This window comes from Dendroctonus ponderosae, unplaced genomic scaffold (genome assembly GCF_020466585.1).
Source record: "Dendroctonus ponderosae isolate FM_Combo_2020 unplaced genomic scaffold, Dpon_F_20191213v2 Dpon_F_20191213_3, whole genome shotgun sequence".
Classification (NCBI taxonomy): domain Eukaryota; kingdom Metazoa; phylum Arthropoda; class Insecta; order Coleoptera; family Curculionidae; genus Dendroctonus; species Dendroctonus ponderosae.
Genome location: NW_026018508.1, coordinates 955,510 through 974,138, shown reverse-complemented (window position 1 = coordinate 974,138; position 18,629 = coordinate 955,510). Strand labels below are relative to the sequence as shown.

Below are 18,629 nucleotides of genomic sequence, written 5' to 3'. Positions count from 1 at the left end.
GACAACGACTCTGAGATCAGCGTTGCATGATTAGTGATGAGCAACACTAAATTTATTTACTTTCAATGACTCGCTTTTTTTTTTCGCTCGACAAAGGACTATAGAATGGTATTTTTTCCTTAAATCCTCATTAATCAGAGCAACAATGGGAGCATTTGTGAGAAATCGTTAAATTAGCAACTAGCGCCGCTATTACATCAGAAAAAGATACATTTTACACGTAGCAATAACCGTGTTCGAATTTCCCTTTGGACTGAGTTGAAACAATGTAAAGCAAGCTCCCAATGATGGTAGAATGTTGAATTTGAGATGCTCTATCGAAAAGTTTTTAATTATTATTCCGATAGTTTTCTCTGCTTCCGCGATATAATTGACTGGTCAATAGTTCAAAAAAAATAGCTCTATCATTTGCGAGGTTAAGATATTCGCGTGACGCCTGAGGAAACAATGTTGATTTCGAAGCACCCTACAAAACGGGTCGATTGATTAGTTTGATATTTTCAACCGTTTCCGAAAAAATGTTCCAATCATTAACGATAAATAACAGTTTGGAGATTACATTCTGCGTTGCAAAACTCGACAGTTCGTTGCATTCTTCGTTTCCTTCTGACAAAAATGACAGAATTTGAGGCATTTCTGGAGAATTGATATTTTATCAAAAAATTGACATGGACACCACCCTTAAGAACTTTTGGTCAAAATCAAATTTTTACATACGTGTTTTTTGCGCTCAATTGACTGCTTTCGACGTAAGAAATGCCCCAATATGCATATAGACAGTGGTTTAGTCTATAATCAGGAAAATATCGTCGGTTAAAGTTTGCGAACAGTCAAAAACAGTTCAAAAAAGGTCAAAATGTCGTTTAATAGTCTGAAACTTAGTGTATTTTTCAATGAATTCATGGCATTTCTTGCATCATTCTTCTTTAAGATGAAAATGAAGAGGAATTCAAGGCATTTTGAGAGAATCGATATATTTTTCAAAAAATCGACCGCCATGGTTAAGGAATTTTCTATCAAAATTTTACATGTGAGATATTTGCGCTCAGTTGATTGCTTTTGATGCAAGAAACTTCTCAATATGCCTTTATAGTGTTCTGGTCTATAATAAGAAAAATATCGTGGATTATAGTTCGTGACAGCTCAAAAGCAACGAATACAATATTTACAGCCATTGTCCAAAAAAATCTGAAATTTTTGGGCCCATTTAGACAGCGAGGTACTATCAAAGATTAGTAGTCTACTAATCTCTGGTACTATTCGCGAGTTCAATAGTCCAGACGCCCCCTCGTGGCTAAAATTATAACTACACGTTAAGTAGTACTTTGACACTTGTTTTGTTGACATTGGTGTTTACATCTGATTGTGATTTGTTTTGTTCTAATCAACTTCTGCAAGCTTTTAAAGAAATAGAAACAAATCGAAATGTGTGTAAGTATTGTTTTATGTTATAAATGTCATCAACTCCAATAAATAAACAAATCTGACAAGTCTCAACTGTCACTCGGCAACGAGTAATTTGACGTTTCGCAGCGCCCCCATCGGTAGTTGAACTGGCGAATTACTATTAGTTCAATCCACATTTATTACCGTCACTTGTCACATTGACAACCAGTGCCAAAAGTAACACTTCATCATAAATCCCCTGATGGGCCTCCCTTTTCTCTTTTTCACAGGTAAATTGCCATGGCCTATCTTTATTCAATGTGTGTTTAATTGTGTGACATTGTGTTGAGCATAGAAAGGCGTTTTTCTGCCAAATTTAATTCACATTAGAGCGTTTGTAGTGATTAAATGGTGCCTACTTGATGGTATCAGTGCTACATTTAATATACAGGAAGACCATTTTATCCAAAAGAAAAAAATGTCAAAAAAATCGCAGTCAACCATGACACTTTTTTTTTAATTTTAATTTTTAATAAGATTTACCCTTAAAAATGAACATTTAAATTATGTTGTTTAGGTTAGTGGCCAATCGAATCAGAGTGTCATCTCCCTTTCTAATTTCGATCAGTATAATCAGCTAAACAAGCAAGATCTCTTGCAGGTTAATTCAGGCTAAAGGTGTACTACGCAACCTGGTAAACATTAGAAATTTGAACTAAATATTTTAAACGGGCCTGCTGATTGGCCAGACCTCGGTACACTGGAATAAAGTGAAAGGCGAGGCCGGTGCATTGTATTGTTCATAATAATAGATTGACAAGAGTGGAAAGCGTGACCGTCTAATGGCCGTTGTAAACCACATATTATTGCTATTAAAAGTAAAGATGCATAAATTCAGGTTTATTGATAATGATGATGATGATTGTTTAAGGTCAAACTTGGTAAACCTGTTTGGGGTAAGGTTCGTGAAAGTAAAAACAAAAAAAAATTCAAATGGTTAAAAATGCACTTCGCAAACTTGTCGACAGTGGATTATCGGCCTCCGGAAGGGTCATTTCGATGAAAATGAATGGCAACTAAAGGGGGAACACCGGCCTTATTGTCTCGCTTGAATCATGCCCGTATGACACAGGAATGAGTCACTTGGAGCCGCTACCCTAACCATCCTGCACTCTTTTATTGATATGACGCAATAATGAACAACGACTTGCTTTAAATTAATCATCATCGTCCATCTACGATCGAGATCGTACTTTGTGCTGAATTATCTGTCGGCTTCAACAGAATCGCTGCATAATACAGATTTCCAGCGAATTTGTATTAAAAATAGATATGCTGGCATGCACAACAAAGGGTTGTGTTTCGATGGTGAATCATTCAAGATTCTGATTTAACCGGAATGAAATCTATGCTATGCGCTGACTGAGCAAGTATCAACTTGAAATTTCCACAGCCTGTCGAACCGAGAAACATGAACCTGAAGATTCTGATGATTTTCTTAAAAATTAATGAATAAAAATCGTAGTTTTTCACTATTCTGGTTCAAAAACTAGAAAAAAAAACTTACCATGGAACTACACGGTTTCCTTTAAAAATTCGCAACTTCCGATCAAATGAAAGAATCAACTTGAAATTTTCAGTCTCTAGAAGACGATTGCAAACTCTGAACATTTAATTAAAATGCCACCGAATGATTCATTTCGATGACTGCAAAGAGTGGTTTCGAAATTTTGGGCTTCCACACAACTGTGATTTTCTCTAATCATTCGTACAATGCATTCCAGAGAAGTCAGAAAGTTAACATTTTCAGTCTGTAAAACACTTTTCCATCTTAAAGTGCTGTCAATTTCATGAATATATCACCGAATTCTGATTTTGGACGCCTTTGCAAATACTGGTCCACAATAGCTTTAGACCAAGTATGCAGTTAAAATTGTCAGTCTCTAGAAGCCGTTTAAACCTGAGAACGCTGATAATTTCATTAAAATGTCACCAAATCCTGCTTTTTCGCAAGTGTTTGTGTTCTGGTTCAAAAATTATTCTTTTAGTGGAACTACATGGTTTCCTTTAAAAAGTCGCTACTTCTGATCAAGTGCAAGAATCAACTTGAAATTTACACAATCTTTATAAGACATTTGAGTCTGCAAACTCCGATAATTTACTTACTTAAAATGTCACCGAATGATGATTTTTGATAAATTTGCAAAAACTGGTTTTAAAATGCCGGTTTTTAAGCGATTTTTTTAAGTTCTTAATTTATAATGCAGATTAACTATCAACTTGAAATTTTTACAACCTCTAGATCTTTGAGCCTAAATATGCTAATATCATCTAAATCATTAAAATATCACCGAAACGTCCAACGTCCAAGTCCACGAATCAAGTTGAAATTTTCATAGCCTCTAGAGGACATTTGAAACTGCAAAGTCTGATAGTTTAATTAAAATGACATTTACCAATTCGTAACATCTAATCCCTGGCAAGTATCAACTTGAAATTTTGATAGTCTCTAGAAGCCATATGATCTTAGACGTTAATAATTTTATTCAAATAGTGCAAAATCCTAATTCCTAACAACTTTTCAAATTTTGGTTCAAAAATTAGATTTTTCATTGAAGTACATAGTTTTCCTTGTGTAACATCGCAACTATCAACTTGAAATTTTCACGGTCTCTAGAGAACATTTGAATCTGTAAACTGTGATAATTTGATTAAAAGTGTTCGAAATCACCAAATAACGATTTTTCACGACTAGAAAATCGTCTTTGGACCAGTGTCCAAAGACGATTTTTACGCAACTGGAAGGTTTCTTCGCAAAATTCTAATCTCGGGCAAGTATCCAGTTGAAATTTTGACACTCTAGAAGACATTTGAGCTTAGACTGATAATTTCATTAAAATGTCAGCAAATTCTGATTTTTCAACTTTTCAAATTCTGGTTCAAAAATTTATTTTGATGGAACTACATTCAAAAAATGTTGCCTTAAAAAATGTGTAACTCGATCCAAAGCGACTATAGACTTGAAACTTGGAACATTTTCTAGATGATATTTGAGTCAGCAACTTGATAATTTGACTAAAATGCTAACAAATGATGGTTTTTAATGACTTTGCAAAAACTGCTTCAAAGATAACGGTTGTTACCCAACTGCTGGTTCCTTTTCAAAATTAGTAACTTATAATTCCGGGCAAATATCAACTTGAAATTTTGACACTAGACGACATTTGAGCTTAAACTTTGATAATTTCATTAGTGTCAGCAAATCCTGTTTTTCAACAATTTTTCAAATTCTGGATCAAAAATTTATTTTGATGGAACTACATGGTTGTCTAAAAATGTGTAACTTCCGATGCAAAGCGACTCTCGGCTTGAAACTGAAACAATTGCTGGTTTTTTTTTTAAATTCGCAACTTATAATCCCGGGCAAGTATCAACTTGAAGTTTTGACACCCTCTATGTATATCACCAAATCCATTTGAGCTTAAAGACGCTTATAAGTTGGTTGAAATGATTTTTAAAAACTATTCATATTCTGGTTCAAAAATACTCTTCATGGAAGTCATGAAATGATTTTGATCAAATTAACTTTGATGATTTGTTTTGACATGAGTTCCTCTAAATTTGCAAGTTCCGATCAAGTGCAAGAATCAAGTTGAAATTTTGACAGGGTCTAGAGGACATATGAGTCTCCAAACTGATGATTTAATTAAAATGTGACTGAATGATGATTTTTGATGACTTTGCAAAAACTGGTTTTAAAATGACGGTTTTTACGCAACTGCCTGCTTTCTTTTAAACATTCGTAATTTAAAATTAATGTCAACTCTGAACTTGAAACTTTGACAGCCTCTAGACAACATTTGTGCCTAAGTATGCTAATAATTTAATTCAAATGCCACCGAAACTGATGTAAAAATTACTCTCTTCAGGGAACTACATTGTTGTCTTTGAGAATTCGTAAATGTCGATAAAGTGCAAGTATCAATTTGAAAATTTCATACCCTCTAGAGGACATTTGCATCTGCAAACCCTGATAATTTTATTAGAATGCCACCCAAATAATGATTTTCGAGCGACATGGAAAAACTGATCCAATAATGACGATTTTCACGCAACTGCGTAGCTTTTTTGAAAAATTCATATTTCCAGTGCAGGGCAAGCATCAACTTGAAATTTTTACAGCATCTAGAAGACATTTGACCCTAAATATGCTAATAATTTCATTAAAATGTCACTGAACCCTGATTTCCATCAACCTTTGAAATTCTAGTTCAAAATGTTTTATTTTCATGGAACTAGATGATTTTCTTTAGATTCGCAACTTTCGACTCAGGGCAACTATCATCTTGAAATTTTTATTTTAGTCCCTAGAGGACATACGAATCTGCAACTCGTAATAATTTCATTAAAATCCGACCTCATACTGATTTTTGACAACTTTCCAAGTTCATAACTAATCAAATCATTCATCGCTGAACTATCACACATTGTCTTATTCAATTCACTAAGAAAACTTCAACAAAAAACTACCCGTAGACGCAAAAACAATCTTAGAAGAAACTCGATAATATAAACCCAAAACACATCATTTAAATAAATCTCCAATCGTCTAGTACATAATACAAAAATTGAATGAAAATCCTCAAGTAATGAAATTCCGCAAATTTACCTTGACATTCACGAAGATACAAAGAGAGAAAAACTGAATTGCATTGAAATAGACAATAAATTTGAGTAGATTAAGAGTAATTCGATTAAAAGAGTTGCAAACAATTCGTAAATGATGTAATCCACGGTTATTGGTAGAATGGATTCGATCGGCCGTGGGCGTTAGCAGGCTTAAAGAGAGAGTTAAAAACTATTGCATAAAGCATTTCATTGAGGTCACAACTGCCTGTCGGTAGTTGAAAAACGAGAAATGTGCGCTTTTTATTGTCATCGGGTATTGTTGAAAAATTACATGGCCAAGTTTTCTGCTGAACCCGCCCACCTTAGCGTGGAAATCCATATGGACCCACTCCAACACAAGCGCTCTTTATGGTAAAACTGCTTAATATGGCCAATTGATTATTTATGATGCTCACTAGAATAAGGCACTTTTCCATTTATTCCTTTCCTTTCCATTCATTGGCGAAATCCTCATTCAATGCACGCAACCACAAAGTGAACAATTAATTAATCCAATCAATTATAGGAAAAGCAAAAATCTGAAGTAGGCAGACGCGTAGAAACTTTGCAAAGTGAAAGTCGCACATTACGAAATGGCAAATGACCAAAGCAAGTGGCACCGCATTTCAGCAACTAATAATAATTGCAGGATTTTTTACGGCAAGGTTGCTGCTTACCTAATGACGCATACTCAAACAGTTATTGTTCTGTTTATCGATCGAGAAAAGATCACTATTAAAAACCACGCAAACTATTTGTATTGACCCTGTAATGCCAGCGAGCGCTTAGTGGTGGAATCAGCGACGCGGTTGTCATGGAAACTGTTCTAACAGAATAAGCAATTAGGTGGATACGGGGGCAATGTCAAATCAACTAAGACCAGCCGCAGGACCCAGCACAACCTACGAACCGTTCCCGATATTTTTTTGAATAATTAATTGATTAGCGATAATCCGTCTAATTAGGGACGCATTTCCGCCAAAGTTATCGTTCTTGAATCGGGATTGCAGCATTTTGCACTCCAAGGCAACATGATTCCATTTGCAACGAGATTATTATAATATTTCAGTCCCAGTTGGATTGGAATAATTAATGCGAAGGTTATGCACACACTCATTGGCGCGTGAATCGAATAACAGATATTTATATTAATTATTAAACTGGACCGAATATTGCTCACGCAGAGCAGTCAACTTTACAGGCGGATCTTCAGTAACGCTCAACACCAAATCCGCTCTTTGAATTGATCATGGCCTCATGTTGCCATATCAGCAGTAACTGAAAAACTTCTAGGGATTTCGTTTGGTGTTTTTTATTTGTCAAGCTTCACCACTAAACTAATTATTTAAAATAATGATGCAAGTTTTCCTGTCGTTGCTCAGTCTCAGGTCAGGCGCTTATCGCCGAATGGAACTTATTTTCGTCAATTCCTAGGCCATGATAGTGGACTGATTTGCGCCAACATAATCATCATCATTCAGCAGTTCAATATAGTCATTGCCTTGGTTCTTGTACGCCGATGATTCATGCCAGGCCTTCACGCCTCATGCCCATTTCAAAGGAAGCACTATTGGAATTTTCGTTCGTTTTTTTTTGGTTCATTAATTCATGTAGAATGGCATGAAATTGACGAGGATTCGATTTAATTTGGCCAAATTGCCAAAATGCTGACACTTCTTCATTGCGATTGGAAAAAAACCTTTGCGTCGCCAGTCAATACAACAGAAAATTAATGACAATGCAAAAATTGACATTAGTTTTATTGAGAGCGCGCTGCGCGTGGTTCCCTTCATACCAACGTTGACTGGACGGTGAAGGGCGCGTGATCCCTTAAACTAATATAGAATAGTACTGACACTACTGACACATTGCAGCTGGAAAGTGACATAAATGACCGTTAAACCTCGCCGCCAGGCAATTTCGAAAAATAAAATCGGTAAATGGCAACATTTTATACCCAAACCAACACAAAGCGCGATGGTAAAAGGTGACTTAGTTGGTGTAAGCACACAAGGTCGATGGTTGTCACGTGACCGAAGAATTACCTGATAGTTGGAGACCAATTTACCGGATCTCCACGCTTCGACGGTAAACAGGTTAGTTAAAAATCTGTCTGGGTTTTACAATGAGCATTGGGAAATTTCATTTTTCACATATCTGGTAAAATCAGGGACATTCCTCCTTGTATGCCAATTAAATGTGTTTTTTTTTTGGAAAAACATTCCGCAAAATCCTAACGACTTACTAATATCTACATGGATGGCAATATGCAAATAGCAATTCATATGCCATTCGTGTTCGATCCACACATCAACATTGAGTTTGTAAATATGGAAAACGGAAATCAACGATCATAATTATATCATCCAACCTTGGCGTCTATGAGATTTAGGATTATCATTATTTATTCAATGCGATAAGCAAGACATATTATTTTTAGCTATGATTTCACTCTAGTATCGATACTTCAAGTACCTACGCACATGAAACTGAATAAAATTGTTCATTCACACTCGAAAGCAAAGTTATCACTTGGTCATTGACAATGGCACCCGAATACCTCAAAAGAAGATCGGTATCTGTGATATATGTAACGACAGTTTTTTTGGCAATAAACCTTAATTCTGCTTAGCGACAGGAAAGATAATGGAGCTTTAAATAGACCACTTCAGTAAATCGTCATGTTGTTATCAACATGACTTTTATAAGATTTCTGTGGGGTGATCAACCCTAAAGTGGGTCCTCGAAATCCTAAAACTTCCTAGAATTCCAGAATTTTCCAAATTCTCTTTAAAAAAAACGCACTTCTTACTTGTGCACCTCGTTACCCAAAAATTCATAATTCACTCACTCACGCAGATTTTGTATTATATCAGAAGAAACTTGAGTTGATAAGTGCAGAAAGTGCTTGGATCACTTGGATCTTCCCATTGACCTTAAAGAATTTGTCAAAGTTGCTGATGATGAAAATAATGTGAGTGGAAGTTGCAGATTATCAAGCAATCAGAACTCCCAAATTCACAAAGATTGAATATCGATAATGGAAAACCGTTTACAAGCATGCAAAATTTCAATCCAGTCAAAGTCCATTGATTTTCAAACGTTTTTCAAATCAAACTCGGTTAAAAAATACCGCGTCTCATAATTGTGCAGCTTTTAGCTAAAAAAATAGTTACTCCCAAAGCAAAGCAGATTGAGGTGGAAAATTTTGGATATTAACGGGATAAGTCTTAATTTATAAGTGCACCAAATTTCACTTTCTTCAAATCGCCCATTGACTTTCTGAAATTTTCAAAGTTTTCCATCATAATAGACGTGAGTCCAAACTGCACAGGCATTGATTCAAACACTTAGAATTGCTAAATTCAAGGAGCTTGAACACCGAAATACTGGACATTAATTAAAGAAGCCTTAGCTTGCAATGGGTGTTTTCATTGTATCAAAAATTCCTACAAACTGATCATTAATCTATGGTAATATATATATATGAAAGATTAAATAATAAGTTTATACTATCTATGTATTGCTATTTTGTTCAATATTTAATAAACAAATTCAGCTAAAATTCTAATTATTTATGAATCTCTAAAACGTAATCCTATTGGTTGTGACGTCTCTGGTCATATAAATTAGGTAAATAATATATATAATTTCACTTATTCAACTTAACCTAACTTATACACATGGCTGCTTTAAAAGTAAAATGAACTCTTAAAGCTGCGAAAACAACAAAATAAACACAAGACACTTTGTTGATATGACCTGCGTCACAATCGGCATAGGCAACCGACGATACGGATTCGTCGTTTTTGGCGGAAAATATCTGATTTGAATTTAAATTCGCTTTAAAATTATTATGGAGACTTTTTGCCAAAAAAAATATATCAGTGTAATGTTAATACTTTCTATATATCAACATTAAAAAAAAGTGAAAACACCCTATTGTGTAATATTTCCGAGCAGATCAAAGCTTCCAATTAATTTCCACCATTTTTCACTCTTCGTGTAAAAATACCGCGGTTCCTACTGGTGCAGTCTGTTGCCCAAAAATTTATAACTCCGAAATTCACGCCGACTTCCAAATTTTTCAAATTTTACCATTAAAATGGACGTGTCCAAACTATACAGGCATGGATTCAAACACTCAGAATTGTCAAATCCAAAGAGCTTGAACACATCAATTCTGGACGCCAATCAAATAAACCTTAGTTTGCAAGTAGGCAATATTTCCAGACAGATCAAAGGTTCCAATGAATTTCCATAAATTTTCAAACTCGGTCGTTTCAAATACCGCGCGTCCTACTTGCGCAGCTCGTTGCCCAAAAAGTTGATAACCCAGAAAACCGCAGTTTTCGCTAGCAAGTTTTGAAGTATTTCAGAAGAAACCTCAGTTGATGAGTGTAGAAAGTTGTAATTAGTTCAAATAGCTCAAGGACTTTTAAAACAATTTGAAAATTGCCTAGACAAACTTATTTAAGTCCAAGTATTAAACAATCAGAATTTTCAAATTTTCAGATTGAAGACAACATTTCCGAATATTAATTAAAAGAGCATTCGTTGCCGAGTGAAAATTTTCAATCGAGTCAAAGTTCTTATTGATATTCACGGTTGTTGCAAACTGTCTGTAAAATATACCGCGCTTCTGTCGTGAGCAGCCGTTTGGCTAAAAATTTCTAAAACCCTGAAACTCAAGCAGATTTACATTGAAAAATTTGGATTCTCGCAGAAGACGCCTTAGCTTAATTGTACAGAGTATCCATTACATTGAAAAGCCAACTGACTTTTTTAAAATTTCAAAATTGACCATTAAAATGGACGTGAGTTCAAATTTTGCAGTACAGCCATAGAACTGATAATTGCAAAGAAATTGAAGACCAAAATTCTGGACATCAATAAACAATTCCCGACATTTTCTCAAAAATTCGTCACTCCGAAACTAATGCAGATTTACCTAGGAAACATGCAAGTATGCAAAATTTAATTTAAGTAATTTCAGTTTCTCGTTGAGTTTATAAAAAAATGTAAAAATACCATTTCTCTCAAAAATGCAGTTGAGGAAAAGTAGAAATGCTTAGGGCTTCTAATCTAAATTAACAAAAAACCAGATCAGATACCCAGAAACATTGAACGAAACTTAGCCAGCGAAGGCGACTGTTTAAAAAAATACTGATGGCCGATGCTTCACATTCACTTTCCTTTCTTGAATCACCGAAATGCCAAACAATAGAAATCCTTGCCGAAATACTAATAGAAAAACCGTCGTCTTATTGGTATTACCCAAGCAACGTTTAATCTTAGATGTGAAACAACTGAACAAAATATCCCGTTTGTGCAAGGACGAAGCCTCCGGCTGTTCAACTTCCGGATTGTTGTTGTTTCTACTAGATACCCGAGTACGTCACAAAGTGAAAGTTGAGGTTTTTTTTCAACATCGCACGATCCGAACTGAACCCATTCAAACTTGCGTCGTATTCGTTCCCTTCCCCGTGAAAAACAGAAAACAATCAAAACCAATCAAATCATTTGTTTCAACTGGTCAGCAAAGTCAGGGTGGAAAAACCACGCCCAAACTGGACACAACGTGTTGTTACGGGTGGTCAAACGACCGTTGGAAATCACATGATCGGCAAGAGATCAGGACAGGTGCCCTCTTCAAGCACCTGCACCAAGATTGCAGACGGCAGGTGGCACCCCTTAGTGGCACCCAGACGTGCAGATAAGAAACATGTGAAACGATTCAAAAAAGCCATTTTTCAATGAATGAATCCAACTAGATGGGAAGACCACAGGCTGATTACAGCATAAACATATAATTCCTGCACTCTGCACTAGCAAATCAAATGACAATATGCAAATATTCCTCGAAGGTGCACCATTTCGCCTTCTTCGTCTTCTTCTGGTCTTTCAGCCGCGCGCTGTTTAAATGCAAATCGAGGTTGCACAGTACGACTGTTGCAACTCCGTTACGTAACAATGATTGTAAAAGACCAGCTAAAATGTAGAAAAAATGAACGTTTTGCCTCGTGAAAGGAGCACATTATAGAAGGTTTTTAGCAGTGCGAAAAGGCGTGGCAAATCGTGTCGTATCACCATCTTCAGGCAGTACCATTAATTATTGCTCGGATCGTTCATATTCGCGATTGTGCGCCATTAAATAGGCCATACATTTATTTAGACGCGGAAATCGATTGGTAATTGACGGTTTAAATAAACGATTTTCTTCAAGCCGACCCGGAGCTTGAATTGTTTTACATTATTTAACAAATTTAAACAAGAAACACTTATCAATTTCTCGGGCTTTAATGCCGCCGAAAAGAGCTTTTCCTAAGGTTTCGCAAGCTACGAATTATTTTCCATGACGGCCTTAAAGCCCTAAAAACTCATCAGTTTCTAGCAATGTTCAGGAAATTTTTTTCTAACCAAAACTAGTTTAACGGACTCAACCCTCAATGCCTTCAGGCTTTTTACAAGACAGTTAATGCAGAAAAAAATCAAATGCATGATCAAGACAGTAAAAATGCCTACAGGTTACATCCTTGAATTAATCATTGCACATTTAACAAGAACTATTAAACATGGATGAATCACCAAAAATCCGTGACTTATTGCGAGGAAATTGCCAGCCAAAAAACGACGATGATTTTCTACTAGAGATCGTTAAATAGTTAGACTGAAAAAGAATTGTTCGTGGGTTTTCCCCTCCATCAAGCGATAAACATTGTTTTGAAGACATTCCTCGTCACTGCAAAGCAAATAAAAAATTTGGGCACTAAAGTGCGTTTTCCAAGCTATTAGTCACTGTCAAATCTCTATATTTCGTTAAGGCGCCGGGCCTCGACCAATAATTAAGCAAATAGATTAGTGGCAAGGTGATAACGATAAAACCAAATGAGTCACCCATTAATCATCGAATTAGTACTGAGACTTTTCAGACAAATACAAATCTTCACCCTTGAAATTGCAAGTGCGAAAAGAGCTGAAGCTGAAGAACCACTTCAACTGACTTCAAGGGACACATTCCACAACACCTTTAGATCGGCACTCCATGCCCATTGATTGGCTGAAAGTTCAAGCTTGGTACCAACCGTAACCGTGAAGCGCGCACCAAGTCTCGAAAGCCGGTTGGGTTCTCGTTCGAAGACGCTGGTTCGTACTTGTTTATTACGAATTAGACAAAGAAAAATGAATGGCTTCAGGCGAGGCGTTTATGCATTTTCGAACAACCTCTCAGGCAACGGTAGAAAATGGTTCGGCGGGTCGTTGACCAAGACAAGGCGAACGCTGAACCGATCATCAGATTGTGCTCACCATACACTTGCTACCGTGTTCATTTCAAGCCAGAGCTTGATACATTGTATACAGGTAACGAGATCTTCGATTGAAGTTGCACATTTGAAAATTTATCAATAACTAGCGGACGAAGATCGAAAGCGCATCTTCAATACGTTTGTCGGATAAAATAGTGACTAATTAAGTAGAAAGCTCATTAGAAAAGTCGCGTTATTTAATCGCTAATTAAGCCACAGCAGAAAGTATGACAATTTGGGTAATCAGCTCGTTTAGAAATTAGGCAAATTTATGCCCATGCTGATGTCACCGACGTTTTTATTCCATTAAACAACGATCCGATAGTACATCATTTTTAATGCGCGCGTGTGGTAAAACACTTTACCTGCACAGAATTGCTGGCGCAAAGTCCCAGTTTACCACACGCAACAAGATTTTAAAAACAACTAAAACTATGTAACAGGCTTTTGCAATAGTTTTGACAACTGAAACGAATACGAAATTATTGAAAATTCTCGTACGCTACCATTCAATCTCCAAGATTGTCCCTTTTCAAAACAGAGCAAAAAGGGGAACGCGTGTATGGATTAAATGGGGAAAAATTCTCCATTGTTCCCGTTCGTTCAGATCAATATTGTTGGCTTCTCAGGATTGTGTGTACGTTATGGGGAGTGTAGTCGCTCATATTTGATACCTGCCCTATTCAGGCCCTTCGACCCTTTTAACGGTGTCTCTATACGAAAGGACTTTACAGATTTGAGCACTTAAGTTTGAGATTGCAACAGATTTTTATAAGGCCAAGGCAACGTGGTACAGAGTAGGAGTGAGAGAGGAGAATCCACGAGTGAAAAAAGTTTTTGGAATAATGTACATGACGTGTTCGGAAAGAATTTTGCATTGTTTCGTTTTATATAAGAATGCAAAAGAATGCAACCGGAATGTGAGAACGCAGCAACCTCACAAAGGTGTTGATCCCCAAGTCTAAAATCGATTAATTCTTCTAAACATACTCCCGAAGGTAGCCGCAATTTATGGTATTATTAGATATACAGTAGTTACATTTTCATTGTCCTTTGCAAAGCAACAGAGTAACAGACACGCCTGGGCTCTAAGGGACGACTAGACATTCAAAACAATAATAAATGACCAAATTTAGGCCAATAACTCGCGACTTATAAGCAACAAATCAGTTAAGTAGGTTTGTTTAATTTGGTAAATATGCGCAAAACATTGTTTATTTACCGCGCGACTAAGTTTTTGAGACGGCATGTCGGATATGCACCAAATAAGCGCTCCAAATCAGAGTGGTTTGGACTTGTAATCAGGAAATTATCCAAATTTTTCATTTATTTGCTGCGATAACCGCTAGCAAGTACATAAGTTTAACGAGTTGATAACATTCAATTCCAACTGCTTTTGGATAACTATTAACATTTTAGGCCAATAAATAACGTTATCCAAAAACTGTGTTACATTACATTTAATTACATTAATTGAATAATTCTAACCTGAAAATTGTCTTCAAGCTTGTCTTCAGAGCGCCAACATAGTCTGCACTTTACGAAAATCCGCACTCACTACTGACACACTAATCAACAATTATTTAAAAAATAAACGGCGGTATTTATGAATTTTAGCTCAAATTCATCAAAAGAAAATGGGAAAGCTGCGGAAAATGCAACTTTTCACTGACAGCGCTTGTCACTTTCAGCGCTCAACAAGATCTGTTGAAAAAATGTCAAAATTCCGTATTGTTGGCGGTCTTTGTCTGATGAACAGCAAAAAGGCAATTAATGCAATTGAAGGGATAGTCAAATTGAATTGTTTATTTCAGTTCATGTTTTATTCAGTAATGTTTGCAAATTAATAGAATAAGAAATAATGTTGACAGGTCAAACAAGAAAACTTTAATTTAGGTTAGTAATAGGATTTTCGTTGTTATATTTTCATTAAGTTTTCGTTTTTTCTTGCAACTAGGCCTGCGTATAGATATATGTTTATCTCTGCAGGGTTTTACAGTTTTATGTACAATTTGCTGTAAATCTTTACTAGTTAAATAAATTCAAATTCAAATTCAGTTCTTGGCTCCAATTTTTCTTCCTTCAATGTAAGGTTCTAGAATGAGTGAGCAGACAATTGCTTTATAAAACAAAACTAAAATAACCAACTGTAGTGCAGCATCATGGGGTAGATGGATGATTGTGGCAAAACAAGTCTCAGAATCAGATGTTTAGTATTCAATCTTTTTTCTGAAACATCTAGTTAGGCGACTAGGTGTAAGTAACCAACGTTGGAGCTCCAACTCTCATCAATAACCAATTACATTGGTTGACTGCTAACTGGCCCAATCTGTAGGGCTCGCCTCCAAGAAAGCCAAGTTGATTTATGTACTAGATCAGGGATCAGGCACACTTCACACAAAGAATTGACTAGGTACAATAATAGACTTTGAATCTGTTTTTCTTAACTCTGTCTAACAAATGCAACTGAAAAATTGTCCACCCTTTAAAGCACCGAAACTAGGCCTAGGAAACTCAATGAGTTTTTAGGAGTTGGCGCAGTGCTACGCAAATGGCTTGGTGCGCTAACCCAACGCACCGGCGCAGTAACTCAGTTCCGTTGATGGCAAAAATTGGATTTTTTGTTAAGTTGTTTTTCGATGTATTTTAAGAGCCATTTAGCAATAATGTTTTTAACATTTCTTCAAACTTTCAGAATTTTTCAGTTTTAGCAGTTACTCTTTTTTCTAAATGCTCAATTTTCAAAAAAAATACTTAAAATACTGACAATCTTAAGACATTTTTCGCGAAAAATTATGAAACAAATTTTATTGTAACATTCTCTTCCTTCGTCGCTTTGTAAAAAGTTTTGAAATCCCTTTCCAGTTTCGAATTTGGGATAAAAATCAAATATTTTTTTACCAAAAACCGAACTCAATGAAAGTTTCTAGTAAATTATTTGGAAAACTCATCACTTCCATTCCTCTGACGACTGTCGAGTTTGATAAAAAAATTAGGTTTTTTAGTTTTGACCGATTTTTTTTTGCTTTGCTTTGTACTCAATAACGCGCTATTTTGTAGAGTCGTACTTAAAAATACTGACGGAAAATCTGAAAAAATAAAAATCTGGATGTATTTTACGCGAAAAATTACAAGATATGTTTATAGCTTTGTACGAATTTTACAAAAACTTTTTTCGGAGTCGAATTCGAGACAAAAACGAAAATAAATTTATCCCGTTTTTCCCCGAAAACTATTCGTAAAGGTATTCGCAAAAACCGATAAAAAAATATAATTTTCTGATGATTTTCGTCTTTTGACAATAACGTTGCTAAAAAAAAAATGACAAAATTGGTTTTGCTAGAAAATTCGCCTCTCATCGATTTGCAGAGAACTTTAGAAAACCCTTTTCAGCTTCGAACTGGCACAAAAACCAAATAATTTTATTCAGTTTTTTACCGAAAGCAATTAAAATTATCTTGAAAAAAACGGCCAGAGCAAAAGTTTCCAAAAAATAATTTGGAAAATTCGCCACTCTCATCGCTCTGGAGATTTTTCAAGTTTTTTTTAAATTTCGAGTCATTCCAGCTTTAGCAAAGTTTAACTTCTTAACACTACGCAAAAAACGTATTATTTTTAATTTTACTTAAAATACTGACAATCTTCAGGTATTTTCTGTGAAAATTATAAAATAAATTTTATTGGAACACTCGGCTCCTGAACAACTTTGTAAATTTTGTTCTGGAACCTTTTGCAGCTTCGGATTTTGTACAAAACCCTAATAATTTTTTCTAGATTTTTTCCCAAAAATATTTCCCCGAGCAGAACAAGTGAAAGTTTATAATCAATTGATCGGAAAACTCGTCAATTTTGTCGCTGTGAATAACTTGGTTTATTTAAATTCCGGTTTCATCACTTTTAGGTCTATTTCTAAACAAAACTCTCTCTAAACAGAACGACGCGTTTTCCTAATGTTTGACTGTAAAATACTGGCAAACTGAGTCTTTTATGCAAAAAAGTTAAAAAATGAATTTTACAAGAAAAGTCATCGTCTTTAGTTTTGTCTTTATCGACTTTTTCGAATACCCGTTCGAATCGAAACAAAGTTATCTTGTGTTTGTTATCGACAAAATTTAGGTTTCCTCAAAAAACGACCAGAGAAAGCAAAAGCATATAATCAATATTTGAAAAACTCGTCATCCTCATCGCTCTGCAATTTTTTAGTTTCTTGAAAATTTACGGATTTTCCCCCGTTTTAGACCAAATAGTTTCAAGCAATGGTATGTGCAAAAGCAATATGTTGATGGCTTTCTCTTGTTAGATGTTAAAATTCCGTCATCGGTCATGAGTTATAACTCATCATTAACCAATGAGTTAAAACTCATTAACTCATTGGCGCACAACTCAACACAGTGTTAGTCAGGCCTAACCGAAAGTTATTCGAACGATAATGATTAAAATTTAATCCAAAGTATCTGTAGGTCGTCACGTAAATTGTGTACCAAAGTATGTATCATGCCATTTCAAAAGTAAATAAAATCCGATAAGTAATAATCATGTTGCGTAGGTTAAAACTTGTCAATTTTGCCTTGTATGCTTAGTCTCGGGACCTGGACCGGAGAAGGAAACTTCAAATTACTCCCGCGCGTTGCATCAGTGGTAGTATTCGACAACAATGAATACTTCAAGTCCGTTAACTATTTAATAAGTTGTTTAACCTGCTATCTATCACCGCAAGGAATTTACTCCCATATTTATTTAAGTTTAAGCAGCCACTAAAGTTTGTAGTAGTAGGCAGTAAACATTTAAAGGGGGAAAACGCGTTTGGCCGCATAAAATGACGCAAGCATGGAATAGAGAACAAATGACGTCAACATTGACCTATACATTCAAGGAACTTCCAGATCTAGAGCATCCGTACTTTTGTTTACAATCTACTGTTTGGTTGATTTGGCCAGACGCGCAGCTTCTTAGTCCGAACGGAAAACTTTTCAATAAGCGGCAAAGTACACAGTTTAGTTGGCAACAAGCTATCATAGGATATTTTTATTAATCTTATCATTGTTTACTTTGGCAGAGCGTCATCGAATTAATTGAATGATAAATAATTAGCAAAATGCGACTTGCTTAGAGCTGCTGAATGCTGGAGGTGGGACACTGGAACCAGATGAAAAATACGCAGTCAGTAGGAAGGAGTTTATTAAAAGTAACGGCAGTAACAAGGTTTACAACGAATGTACAAAATAAAATTGACCTAAGATAATGCTACAAGGAAATAAAACGCAAAAA

At 35.6% G+C, this 18,629-nt stretch overlaps 1 long non-coding RNA gene across 2 annotated transcripts; it reads left to right on the top strand.

Annotated features, from left to right (window-relative positions):
• The first annotated feature begins 7,794 nt into the window (after positions 1–7,794).
• Positions 7,795–15,418, top strand: LOC125503900. Of its 2 annotated transcripts, none has more exons than XR_007281148.1 (2): positions 7,795–8,150; positions 14,979–15,418. It is a non-coding gene; the product is annotated as an uncharacterized LOC125503900 (long non-coding RNA). The 2 variants fall into 2 exon arrangements; XR_007281149.1 differs by having other exon boundaries at positions 14,879–15,418.
• The last annotated feature ends 3,211 nt before the right edge of the window (positions 15,419–18,629 follow it).